We start from the raw sequence: 14,427 nt of genomic DNA, 5'->3' as shown, positions 1-14,427 counted from the left end.
GATTTTATTACAGATAATCGAGCATAAGTTCTATTACTCTCCCATAGGTAGCAGACAGAACAAATTGCAAGTAACTAAAGCACTGTGAAGTATGGTAATTCTTAGACAATACAGCAATTATAAATATCCTGACAAGCTGTAAAGGCAGAAATCTATAATACATAATGATGTACACCAACAGAAGGCAAACGGATGGTGAAAAATGAAGAGAATGAGCTACTCAGAGGCTGCAAATTCAAGATTCCTTGAATATACTAGTGACAAATCTAGCATTCCCTACTTCATTCTACACGTGCAGTGCCAGAACAGTAACCACAATAAGAGTCAACATAGTTTAATTAAATCTTTAGGCTGGATTTTGTTTTGTTTTAGCTAGGTGATTGCCAATTCATATTTAATGAAAGTTAAGTAATCCCAGTATCCTTATGTTAATAGATTGCTCAAACACAGTCACATTCCTAGTATCAATAATGCAGATAACCAGTAGGAAAAAGAAAAAGCTGTTTATGAAGAGTAGAAGATACCCCCAACCCAGCTTCTTTTGCAGTCTTACTACAGAAACTTGAGTAGCACCAGACTGCAGAATCTAGGAGCTGTTAAGAACTGGTCGCATTATTTGCTCTAAGTATATGAAATCCATTCCTTTTAAGGTTGACCTGAAGAACTTTGAGATTAAGAGCATGCTACAAGTAGTCTAATTTGAAAACTGTATCACTCTCAGCCCTCCATTCTCCCAGGTTAGGAAAAAGAGTCCCAGTTCTATGACTGCATAAGGAAATCACAGAGAAAGATCTCTGGTTTGACCCTCCTCCCCCTTTCCCAAAATCCGGCAGTCAAGGCATCATCCCACAGAAGACATCAAAATTCCATGTTCCATGGCTTTCCTTATGTTTTTGTATTACTTAGACTTTTTTCCCCCCAAGACATCCCAAAGCATGAGCTATCAGACCTCTGAAATGGTATATAATACATGTAATAAAATCAGTGTTTTTATCTTTAATCTGCATATTCAACAAACCTGATGCATCAGATATATACTCAGTCTGCAGTAAAGACTCTCCAGAAAACTTTCTACTTGCTGCCCTATCCTGTAAGCACTGCAATCAATGCTACAGTCAGAGTGCCCAAGAAAAAAAATAGATGGAAAACGAGAAAGGAAATGGCAGCAGTTGCCTAATATTGCAGTGAATTAAGGAAGTGCAGCAGTCTGGGCATTTATTCTAGCCTCAATAATTGAGTCTGTCATTTTACTCTGGCCCAAAAAACCTCTTCACTCAAAACATACCTTGCTGCAAAGTTCTGCAACAGTACCTTATTTCTTCCCTTGCAAGAGTGGTGAAAGCATTTATTGCCCTTGTTCCATTAGATGCGGGGAGGTCTACTAAGGTCTACTAAATCTACTAAGAATTTATCTGTATTCTTTCAAGAAAGAAATTGCAAGGTGTTAATAAATAGATATGTTGTGTCTTACTCAACCCTAGGAAGTGAATGCAATTAATTGCAAAGGGACTGCTCCAAAAGTAATGCCTCCTATTTTATTATGTTTACTTATACCAGAAACAGGTGGTGGCAGTATTGAAGTAGAGGCAGAATTTCTTGGCCAACATTCAATTAAATTCTGTTGCCATGCAAAAGATAGCTGCAAAGGGGCAGTCTGAGAGGAAAAAGTCAGTCAAAATAGCAGCCCATGGGGTGGCAACACATGAATTCTCTACCAATTAAAAATTTCAGCACACAGTCCTCAGGAAGTAACAGGACATGCACTGTCTTTTAGGATAGGAAAGGGGTGATCCTCCTGGATTTCCCAGAACCCAGACAAGCCATCAACTCTGACTAATGCACTACAACACTGACTAAGAGACAGAACAGAGAAGATAACTTTTCCCTTGCAGCACGGCGATGTCAGGCTCTATACTATTTTGAAGATCATGGAGCACACTGCCACAGTCCTAAAAAAAATACCCACTATATAGTCCAGATATGGCACCTTGTGACTTCCATCTGTTTGGACTAATGAAAGACTGACTGCTTGAATGACATCTCCCTAGCAACAACACCATCATAGCGGTAGTTAAGCAGCTGTTGTAGTTTCCATGGAAATAAAGAGAGGGCATAACTTTCAGAGCAACCTACACAAACTAAGCCTATGCCAGATACCATGTATTTCTTCAGAAGAATAGAGAACTAAGGAAAAGCAGATCGTGGGGGGAAAAAAAAAAAAAAAGAAAAAAAAAATCAATCTTGGACATAGCTGCAAGCAGCTGACTTTGGTTCTTGAGGAGAAGCACAGTCCATGCCCCATTGTAGAACATAATTTATAGAAACAAAGTAGAAAAGGCTTCCTGCTACAATGCATTTAACAGCATTTGTCAGCAATCTCATCTCCTCCACCGGCTTCTTTCTGAAGAGAAATTCACCCTGTTGTAATTAATTCCTGTCTCACAGGAATAGGTGGACAGTACCTACCAGGTGCAATGTGACTTAAATCCTCGTCTGTATCTGTCTGTATTGTACAAAAGCAGCTGTATTGTTTTGATTACCACTTCACTAACTAGTGCCTGTTTTCTCCACTCCAACAGATTTAGACTTCTATCAATCTGCATTTCACAAAGGCAGCTCAAAGAGCCATTTTTAATTTTTCTTCTTTCCCCATAATTCACAAGTGAACAATTCCCAGTGCTTGTTTTTTTTTTTTTTGCCCTCAGTGTATATTACGCAATGAAAACTGAACTAATAATCTTCTTAGACTCTGAAGTTTAATAATAACATTCTGCTCATGAGTGATTCATGCTGAGAAAAAAGCTTAAACACAAAATTAATATAATTATAAAGATTGCCTGTGAGACTCCAGGAGGAAGAACCATTCAAGGCCAGAGAGTTTAACCTTATAAAAGATATAACAAAAGCACAGGAGAAAAAAAAATCAGGCAAAACCAAGGCAGACCAGCCACAGGAGAAACATCTTGATTGCAGTTGAACAGTTTCATTTTGCCAAAGGAAAAAGGATTTGTTTCATTGTTTTTTTAGAAATACTAACACAACAGTGACAGCAGCTATTATGAAGGGTTGAGCAAAGCACAATAGTACTCTTTTCCTCTGCTTCTGTATAGACTACTAAGTATAGTGTGTGTGGGGGGGAGAAGACTACTTAATAACTCAAGTGAAGTAATGATAATAGCAGTGTTTACTTTAAGGCCCAGAAGTGTAAATAAAGCTGCCTTATGTTCTATTTTACAGCTGTATCCTACGATTTGCTCTAGTTTATAATCTTCTTCATGGAAGAAACCAACTCCCAAAAGAAATCTCATACAAGCCTTGCATTTTCACTTCTATTGTGTGCAAAATAATGTTTTGTCTGCCAAGAAACTTGAAGAACAGAAGTAGAACAAGAGTAAAAAAAAAAAAAAAGAAGTTCCTATAAATCCTATAGAAAGAATTGGTTGCCAACTATAAGGTTTCATTGTACTTTTTTATTCCTCTCCCTAACCCCAGTCTGAGGATGCATTTCCAGAATTTTATTTTTTTCTAAAAAGCAAGTTTTTCCTTCTGCTCTCATTCCACCTTTTCACTTTCCCACATATAAAAGCTACTTCTAGGATATAAGTTGCCACCATAAGCTTCTAGTTGAAGGGCTGAGGCCACAAAGTAACTTGTTTACATCAATTTCTCAACACTATGTTTTTTTTTAGTTCACGTCTTATTTTCCTACAATTCTTTCACCATTGATACTAATTCCATATACCCCAGGTATTTATCAATTTATTGCTTTTATGCTTTCCCACACTTCCATTTTCCTGATTTATCTCCATAAACCTCTAGATTCATAGCTCACTTTAGCTAAGAGAGAAGGAATATTTCATACTTGCTTCTAATGAGAAAAACACAACTTGAATGGACTGAAAAAAACACCTTGAGGCAATCAAGCCACACATGGGGTAAGTAATAGTGAACTGGGGTGAATGACCACAGTAGCCTCTATTAGAACAAGAACCTGAAGCATGTTATGTGATAACACTGTACTAATGAGATCCCCCTCAGTTCTCTCCAGGCCAAACAGTTCCAAGTCTCTCAGTCTTTGCTCACAGAGAAGATGTTTCAGGTCTCCAACCATCCCTATGGTCCCAGTCTGCAGGAGATTACACCGATACCTCACTTCTTCCAGCTAGGGTGAACAACTGCACCAGGCCCCTACACTCCTCCCCAGCCTGTACCTGGGAGAGCAGCTGTCAGTTACCCCAGCATTACATCCTGCCTAGAGCTTCGTTATGTAATAACTGTACACAGTCCAGAGAAAACTCTCCAAACCAAAACAGCTATCATCTCCAAGGACCTCTAAAAAGGTTTAGCGCTTTTAGCACATCTGCTTAGAAATGAAAGCCTTCAGAAGGGAGAAACTAAATAGCAAAAAACACTGTCTTACTCATCTGCTGGTCCGATGAAGCAATATAACTGTTTCTGACAAGTGCTTTACAATACCAATAATCATGCATAAAAAAAAGTTGACTTACTCAGCAAGCGACGAAGCTCTCTAACTGTAAGACGCTCCTTCTCAGGGAATAGCCTTCATCCAGAAAGCATTCCCTTTCTGGAAGCTAGCTCTTAAATGGTCCTAGAGAAGGTTGGACCCAGGATCAGCTGGGAAGCACAGGTAAATTGTTTGCACATGTGCTTCCTGGGCCAGCGATCCCCTTCACCAGGTGCTCAATTATCAGTTCAGACTGTGATAACAGTTCCCCTACACCATCTATAACAGAACTGTGGCTTTGCAGGGGAGATTTACACTTAAAACTCTCTTTAGCTGGATAAAAGAAAGAAAATGCAGTACTTTAACATTGCACATGTTATATCTTCCCTCCTGCAATCCCAGACAGTGGAGAGGCTGAGTACAATTCTATTACTTCTTATGCTTCATTAACAAGGTAATTTGCTAAGCTATATCTCAGCGACCCTGATTGCAAGTCCTGTGTTTGCTAAGGTGCTGTTAATAAATTAATCAGAAGAGTGAAGTTTACACAGGAGTCACAGAGAAGTTAATTTGATTCCTCCTCATATTCAGTATTGATCATTTCTTAGAAAAGAAAAATAAAACCAGAAATTTGATGCTCCTTCTGGAGGCCTAGCTGTGTTTTTAGTATTACTGTCTCAGAAGAGCATTATTTAGTAGGTTGACCACTAACATTAGGGGATTATGCATAGGTAGCTCTCAGCTGTACGTTAGCATCCCTTTCAGAGCAGTATTTAGCAGGGCATACATTGCCTCTCCCTTAGGAGAGGAAACACTGCTTCTGACACTGCCTTTAATCACACTGGCATGCTCTCTCCTGGATGGTACTCATCCAGGAAGTAGCTGAAGGACAAATAGGAAATACAGCTTTTGTTGCTATCAAGCTAAAAATATATGCAAAAGAGTCAGTCCCACTTTAATGCTCTAGTAGCTGACAATTTTTTTTATGAATAAGTGCTGGCAAGACAGATCGAGTAGGGAACTCGACAGAAGACAGCTTCTTAATCTGCCGGAAAAAATGAATCTGGTTTAATCCATGTTGTGTGTTCTACAAGCAGCAGACAGCCATACAGCAGAACCTGAGGGGCTAAACTGATCTCTCAACAATTGCCTTCCATAGAAAATATTAATACGTTAAATAGAACCATAGAATTAAGGTTGGTAAAGATCTCTTAGATCACTGAGTCCAAACAATCCACCTACCACCAGTGATGCCAATTAAACCATGTCCCTCAGTGCCACATCTAAATGTTTCTTGAACACCTCCAGGGATGGTTACTCCCTGGGCAGCCAATTTCAGTGCCTGACCACTCTTCTAGGAAAGGAATTTTTTCTAATATCCACATTGAGCCTCCCCTGCTGCAACTTAAGCTGATTCCCTCTCATCCTAAATCTAGGTTGTATATCCACGTAGAAATGTTTCTGTTCTGAGCACTCTAATATTAAACTCCTTTGTTTCACTATGCATTTGGATCTGAGAGACAGAATGTCTCAGGAGCAGAAGCAAGCAACTACATGCTAGGGCAGCATGGATTTTATGGTTTATATACATTTTGTTTGACACAGGCAGACAGGCAGACACTTAGATAATCCTAGTAAGCAGCAAGCAGAAACTCCCTAAACAAGTGCAATATGAACCCTAGTAAGCTAAACCTGAAGCTCCCTTAAGCAAGCACAACATTACTTACCAACCCTTGAGAGATGGACAAAGCTCTGAGTAGAAGGAACACACCTTCGGATTCGGTAGGTAGTGTCAGCAGGGTGTCCCGTGCTTCGAAGTGCACTTTCCTCTCAAATCCACTACAGATTCCCTCCTATTTCTCTCCAGGATATGCACACTTGCACACTGTGTCCGCATGGCCAGTATGTGATGCAGAGCCCAAGTGGAACACCTGCCTGCAAGCAAGCTCAACTATCTGCAAAACAAGATAACTGCCAAGGTCAACTCCCCACCAAAACAAGACAAACAGCTCTAGCTGCAAATACTGCTTTCCTTAAAACAGTCATGTGGCCCATGGTTCTAGTCACAAAGCCATCCAATTATGTTCCCAGAATCCTTTGTTCCAATGCAAGATCATCCTTTGGTCAGAACTTTTAGGTCCCTGACATATCAGTTTAAAGTTTATTCTTTTTCCTTCTATAGTAAAAAACTTTTAAAACCATTACTGCATCTTATAATGTTGGTTTTTTTTCCTCACCCTTTGTGTGTGTGGGTTTTGTACTCGTGTTTAGAGTCAGCCTTTAGAAATGGAAGTTTTAAGTGAAGCTCATAGATGTATTTATAGAAATGTAATTAGCAACTTAAATGAAGGAAGTTACCTTGCCAAGTCTCATCCTTAGCTGTACAGCTGACCAATTGCATACCAGAGAGAATTTCTTCATGCGTTATACAGTCTGCAATAAAACCTCAGCTTCTGAAGCATAGGTCTTTGAGAAACAAAGGGCCTCCTCTCTTCTGCTTCCTTTCTGCTTCTCTGGTGACTCAGAACCAGACTCTAGCGTAATTACTAGAGACTCAGAGGGTCGCACTGCTGCTGAGGAAAGACGTGGCTCTGTGGGGAAGGCATTATCTCTCCCTGATGGCTGCAGTGTGCTCACACAGTCCCAGACCAAATATCAAGCTGTGATCCTATGGGGGAAGCCTGATTGCAGGACCACTGCCTGTCTGCCTGCCTTGCAGGGCTCAGAAAACAGAGATAATGATGGGCATTGGCAAGAATAATCTGACCTACTAATGGGAGTAGGTCTCCAAATTACCTGCCACCACAGAGGGAAAAAGGACCTGGATGCTTCACTGAAAAAAATCAATAACAGCCTCTGCTCAAGGCACAGCATTGATCAAAAGAGCAAACAGAATGTTAGAATGCAAACGGAACGATGTTGAAAATGATATTGAAAGTGAACTCCATCATATCAATCAGAAAGCTTCCTCTGAACCACTGTTCTGTGCTGATCACTTCATCAAAAAAGAATGTATCACAGGGTTTACAGGGAGAAAGCAAAAAGGAAGAAATGCTTGGGAAAACATCGATTATGTGAGGAATGGAATCACTGGGACAGGTCAGCTTCAAGAGGTACTATTTAGGGTGCCATGAATAATACATTCAGTAAATTGAATTTAGGGTAGCAGGGAATTTTATAACCACCTGGTTTAGTAGAAAAAGTAAATTTGTCAAAACAGAAATATTCTGCGGATATGTACTATTTCAGAAAATGACTTCAAAGAAGTCACAGCCAAAGGCTTCTGCCTGTCAAGGACTTTTCTCCCATAGGAAACATGAGTGACTTTCTCCAAGCACACTAGGATAAAGATTTTCAGATCTGTGTCATGGATCACTTCAGAACAGAAAGCAAAAATTTAGTTCAAAATCCCAGAGCAAAGCCATACTGGGGATGACCAAAAATTTGAAACCCAAGGCTCTGGGAGCTTTGGATCCAATAACACTGCGCTATAAAGCTGGAAAAGCATGAGCAGATCTGGAATTTACATTATACTGAATGACTGTCATGGGGACAATTATGTGTCCCCTATATGTGGGGCAGGTGAAAGGACACAAGTTCACACGGCCTACTGCCCTGATGCTAAAGGTCTGTGGGACAAATTTCCTTCTGGAATACTTGGGAATGTGTCTTCCCCAGAATGCTCCAATAAGTAGAATTGTGATAGTATGATTATAGCTTTCTACACCTTAATTTTAAGAACTCTCTATTTTAACCTTAAATCAAAGCAAATTTTCATTTCTTTGATAATAATCTGTGGAAAGTCGTAGAATTCAAGGAAATACAGGAAAAGTGGCATTACAAGATTCATAGGAACTGTGTTAGGAATTATAGTGTCACATGCATGACAAGGGGACAAGAGGGGATGATATTACACTTTTACAAAATGAAATATTGGAACATAACCTTTTTGAAATGTCATAATTTTTAAAGGAGTAAAAATACCAATTATCTGTTTTCAGTGTAGTTACTTTTTTATAGAACATGAAAGAACTTAAAACCTGATTTTGAATTCATTTAGTATACGAAATAAAATGAAAAAGAAAAAAAGCTATAGAGCTCATTGTTTCAATCATACTAGGTGAGAGGAAGATATATCTAGAAAGAACACAAAAATCAATCACTTCAAGCCATGAGATCACCACTAAATGAAGAAACTTTCCAATGCAATTACTCTTTATATCTTTACTTTGGAAATGCCTACAGTTCCTCCAAAGCTAGCTGTTCTTAACACTCGAGGAATCTGGTTATGGGGATATCTGGATTGTTAGATTCCCTGAAGAAGGAATGTCTTCAGCCATCTTACCCTATGCATGTAGTGACTGGGAAAAATTGCAAACATTGTCATTTCCATGGAAAGGGAAGTACAGGTCACAAATTTACAGTACAGACAGCTCAATTAATCCAGTCACGTGGCATGTGGAAAAACAGTTCCTTTAGCAACAGCTAAACAACTTACATTTAAATTATATATATATGTATATGTATGAACACAAATGTACATACAGGAGAATTTATTTTCAGGGCATGAACTCTTTGTGATTGTTTGCCTGATATTTACACTAGAATGAAGAGGTTGTTTTTTTCTACAACAGCTCTGATGAAAGTCATATATCATAGAATCGTAGAATCACCAAGTTTGGAAATCACCTTTAAGGCCATCTGGTCCATATTTACATACCACCAGTATTTCCCCACTTAACTATGTCCCTTAGTACCACGTCTAAACATTTCTTGAACATTTCCAGAGTTGGTGACTCCAACACCTCTTTTGGTACCTGTTCCACCACCTTGCCAGTCTTTCAGAGGTTTCTCATATTATTGAACCTGAACCTCTTCTAGCACAAGTTTCTTCATTTAGGCTATTCTCACTCATCCTATTGGTATTTATGCAGGAGAAGAGGCTAACTCTCACCTCAAGACAACCTCTTTTTGTGTAGTTGCAGAGAGTATACTCTCCTTGAGTTACTTGTCACTTCTTCCATTGGAGGTACACTTTCTTTTTCTCCTGGAGTATCAGCAAAAGTTGTCTGTTCATCCACATCAGTTTTCTTCCCCTTCTGCTCATCTTATAGCACAGGGGAACAACCCACTCCTGTGCCTTCAAGACTTCCTTCTTGAGGAATTACTAGCATTTCTGGATTATTTTATCCTTCAGGACTGAATCCCAAGGGACTCTCCTACCAGCATCCTGAACAGTTCAAAATGTGCTCTCTGGCAGTCCAAGGTAGCAGTCTTGCTGATCCCCCTCCTGACTTCACCAAACATAGAGAACTATTCATGGTTCTATTCATGAAATTTCATGGTCACTCTGTCTAAGATGTCTCCCAGCCTCTACATCTCCCACCAGTTCTTCTCTGTTTGTAAACAGAGGTCTAGCAGGACACCTCCTCTGGTAGGATCTCTTCCCAGCTACATCAGGAAGTTGTCTTCCATCATTCTAGAAACCTAAAATCTTCAAGAGGTGAATGATATAATTTGATTTGTTAAAAACTATTTCCATTTTGCCTCCAACAAAAAGTGTTGCCAGTCTGTTAGAGTGCACCTTATGCACTGCTGTTTCTTGGTTTTAAATAGTGCTAGTGTGTTCTGTCCTGGGGATTATAAAATAATGGCCTTTACACCAGCTTTTTCCAAAACACCAAATGTCGGATCAGTCATGCTTCAATCAGGGGATGAGAGTCTGCTGTGAGTCCCTGAAGTGTGTCTGTTCAAAGTAATGCAGTGCACTCAAGGGCAAATAAAACAATAGGAAATCAGAAGAGTTCAACTACTGTGGCTATTTATTCTGCAGCAACTTCAGTCCTAGCCATGGTGATAGTCTTCTAATGCTTTAAATCAAACAGCCGGTATCTGTGGCCTCGAGGTAAGAAATGTTCAACATCTGTCAGTTTCCAGACTTGAAACATTGCAGCAACCCTTCCTGTCAGTGCACCATGAATCTCAGTGCTACTGTCATGTGCTCTTTTCACTAAGGAACACGACTGTCACTTCACAAAACTCTGAACTAAGAGAAAATTTTAAGTAACTTGCAAAATAATGTGGTTATAGTATTTTAGAATTCCACAAAACAGCAGTTATAAACTTTCATTTTTTTAACAGTCTAAAACTACTCTTGGCATCTGGCCATGCCATGAGAAGTTGTATCACAGTTTACTTCAGTAGGCCGCCTGTCCAAGCTGTATCTGCCTTGTGTGCCATTTGGCCAGTGAGAAAGAAAGAACGATGCAAACATAAGTGGGAATAAACTGAATATCAAACCACCCAAAGCATTTAATTTCTAAATGTTCATAGGCTGGCACTTTGGAGCACAAGCCATTCAGTGCTCCTCTCTTGTATTGCTAACCAGGTGCTCCCTGTGCCAAGAGAACAAAGTTTTTGGTTGAAAGTAGCCAACTGAAATAGCTGGCACAAGGCACTTCTTATCTGTTTACCATTTTCATCTATTTACAAATGACTGTCACATCTCTATGATTGTTGTTGCTCCTTCAGTTTTGTATCTTATATGTCCAGTTGGCAAATTTGACTTCACAAAAGTCTTGCTGGATTTTACATCTTCATTCACTCCAGGAGGAATGACAGTTTGGAAGGCCACGGTGGATACTATAATGAAAACCTTGGAAACCACTGAGTTCTCTGCTGTGCTTAGTCAAAACACACTTGAATTTTAAAATATGAATAATTTTGATGAAGTCAATGGAATTGCAGTCGGTCATGTCAGAGTATGCTTTGCCTGATGCATGCTCCTCTACAACATTCTCATCTTCAAAATCTGTTCTTCAGGATTCCCCTGCAGTGCAGGAGGAGCTGTGAAGATGAAAGAAGCACATTCTTTCCTCACAGTGGAAATTCATTAATAAACCTTCACAATGGATGAACAGCAGCAATCTTTGAAGATACTGCTTTTGTCCAGGGGGAGCAAAATGTGTCAGAAAAAATAAACAAAAAATAAAAAAGCATGGAATTATACATGTAATCTGAAAAGAAGAGTCAAAATTATTGGGAATTAACTTTCTAAATAACTGAAATATTCTGTTGCTCAGAAAATCTGCCCACTAGCAACTACAGGAGTGGAATAACCCTGTGAGTCTTACCTGTGTGTATGCTCTTTGCTATTTGCTGCTACCACAGCCTGTGTCTTGATCCATTGCAAACTGACTGTGGCAGTACACTTCCATTTCAGGCTTGACATATTTCCTGATCTAATTTTTGTTTAGTGTGAGCTGAAATGTGCTCTGAGACAAGAAAACTGACTTTTTTAGTAGGAAGGAAGAGGAACTGTAGTCTTGGCCTCATTTTGGATAAAACTTGATTTGGAACCATTTGCAGCATTAATTTTATTTTGGAATGCAAATGAACACACAGGCATTCTTTTGTATAAAGTTATTTTGAGTTATATTTACCATCAGGTTATATGATCATCTATTTTATTTAATTTTTTATTGCTATTACTTTATCTTTGCCTGCACGACCGTCAGGAGATGTAGGGCTAAAGAAAGCATCCATGTTTACAGGAACATTATCATCTCACAACATTTTGCAAATTCTGCTCTTTACTTTTGCCTAACTACCTTTTTCTTAAGAAACTGGAGATAGAAGAAGCAGCAGAACTTCTGTATTTTAAGCACAAGAGCTTTACTCTCACTACCTCTATACCACAATAGTGTTCTTCTATCATTATTTTCATCTCGAAAGAAAAACAGTATGTGAAAAGCAAAGGCATTTAATTTCTCCTTCTGAGATTCCTCAATTTCATATTCACTAAAGAGAGAATGAATGAATAGGTTTTGTTATCAGTTTTCCAGTTATCTGCAGCTTTACCAATCTCCATTTCTTGGAGGTGTTATAGTTTAAGCTCCATTTTCCACATATTCCTTCACTGACCTCGAGATGTGGTCCATATCACAGCTGTCTCAATACAAAAGTTAATACTACTCAGACGCAATTCTTTTCCTTCCAATGCTTTTCTCTTTTCTCCGTACTAATAACAACAAAACTTTCTGGAGCAAGTCCAAGAGTTCAGGTTAAGATAAAGTAGCAGCCCTATGAAAGTTCTGTGGCGCTGCTGTGAGATGCCAGCAGGCCATAAGGACTTACAGGAGCACTGGCAGAAGGTGGAAGCCTGGGAAGAATCAGCAGAGGGTTTTAGATGCTGAATCAGACTGAAAGTGGACACCCCAGAGTGTATAGTTCAGAAGTCTTTTGGACAGTTTTGAAGCAGCTGTTAACAATGAAACTTTCTGTCTCCTACTTTTCCTACATCCACGACTGCATTTTGTTCCTGTAGGCAAAACCTAGGCAAACTTTGCTACCCGCTCAAATTTATTTGAGCATAACTTGTCAATTAGGACAGCTCTGAGTAGTCACAGAGGGTTTGCTTATTGCTCTTTATGCCCTCAGCTGTCCCATAATAGGCGGGATAAATCGTTTAAAGACAAAAAATAAAAGTTCATAATAACAGTGGGAATCGATATTGAGCACAAAATATCTAAAAGGTTTCCAGACTAGAAAGGTTAAAGTAGATTCTCAATTTCAGAACAGAACGTTTTCCTTGGAAAGACTGTTTCCTTGAGATGGCTGTCCAGTCTGGGACGTAACAGAAATGCCTCTTGGAAAGTGTGTAAGATAAGGCAACAGTACAGTAACATCATGTCACTTCAAGGTTGAAAAATGTAGGTATTTAGTTGTTTTGAATATAGGCTGCTGTACCCTGAGTTGGCCACTGGGCCATAATGAACCTACGGGGCACATTAATGGTAAGTTAAAGCTGTTGCAGAACCCTGTAAAGAGGCTGAGCTCTGGAAGGCTGGAATCAAACTCACTGTTATGAAGGTCCAGTCGTGTTCATAGTCTGAGCCTATTCCTGGGACTGTACTGACCCCTAGTGACTACAACTCTAATTAAATAATTTACAGAGCCTCCATATATAATTATTTTTACATAAAGTGCTGCTGTACAAAGCAGCTTTTGTTGAAAGGCGTCTCCATTAGGAAGAAATTATTAAATTTTTTCTTTTTAAGCAGTGTCTACAGGAAGGAAAATTTTACTCTGTTCTTATTTTACAATAACCCATTTTTATTCTCACGTGTGTGCTGACTTGAGACATATTTTGATATATTAATAAATGAACAGCTTATTTACTATTATCACTGCTGCTAAGATCCTGGGAGTCAGTGGTTTTAATTCATCTGCATAAGTTTATTCTTGAATGCAGACTCAGCCTGGAAACCTTGCAAACTTTTAATAAAATACAGATGGCATTGCTGTTAATCTGTTTACTGTCTAATATGCTTCACCTACACTACATATCTGATGTGCTTTTAGAAGTACCATCTGGAAAAACATTAGCATATTTTTACATGTATAAAGTGACAGCAACAGATCATTTCTTTTCCCTGAGCCTTTCAACTCAGCAGCAGATTAGGTTGAAGCATGCATGGTATGGCAAGTTCAATTCTCCTTTAGCAGCCCCCTGTCTCTGATCTTTAGCATGTTACAGAAGATCTTATTTTCAAGTATTATCAGTTTAAGTCAGTGTGGGGTTTTGTCATGCGTGTGAAAACACAGAAATCTGCTATTGAGGCCTCACTGCATGAAGTGTTGAATGCCCTCAATTTCCTTTAAGCACAGACATGCGCCCACTCAGGTTTGCTGCACTGCAGATCACTCAGTTCTCAATGAACAGGGATCTGCTGGTTACGGAGTAGGGAGTAGAAACTGAAGAGAGCAAGGTGTTTTATTGATTTCAGCTACACAGATCTCTGCAAATAACTTTAGATGTGAAAGATTGGTTCATAAAGGCACGCTCTTACGCTTGTCAGCTCTCTGCAGTCAAACCTCAGTGGAATTTATTTTAATCTAATTAATAACAGCGCTGTTATTGGCAAAGTAAATATTATAGATAAAACTCCATACACAATTCA

General features: G+C 39.1%; 1 long non-coding RNA gene across 1 annotated transcript in view; it reads right to left on the bottom strand.

The window, feature by feature from the left end:
* The window catches only part of LOC128073518 (uncharacterized), an 89,782-nt gene extending 83,408 nt beyond the window's left edge, over window positions 1-6,374 (bottom strand). The window contains exon 1 of the long non-coding RNA XR_008202747.1: window positions 6,193-6,374. This is a non-coding gene — a long non-coding RNA (uncharacterized LOC128073518). The remainder of the gene's footprint in view (window positions 1-6,192) is intronic.
* Between the last annotated feature and the right edge of the window lie 8,053 nt (window positions 6,375-14,427).

This window comes from Tympanuchus pallidicinctus, unplaced genomic scaffold, assembly GCF_026119805.1.
Source record: "Tympanuchus pallidicinctus isolate F22 unplaced genomic scaffold, pur_lepc_1.0 scaffold8, whole genome shotgun sequence".
In the NCBI taxonomy this organism is placed as follows: Eukaryota; Metazoa; Chordata; class Aves; order Galliformes; family Phasianidae; genus Tympanuchus; species Tympanuchus pallidicinctus.
The sequence above is the reverse complement of the archived record's forward strand: the minus strand, read 5'-3'. Positions and strand labels throughout refer to the sequence as shown.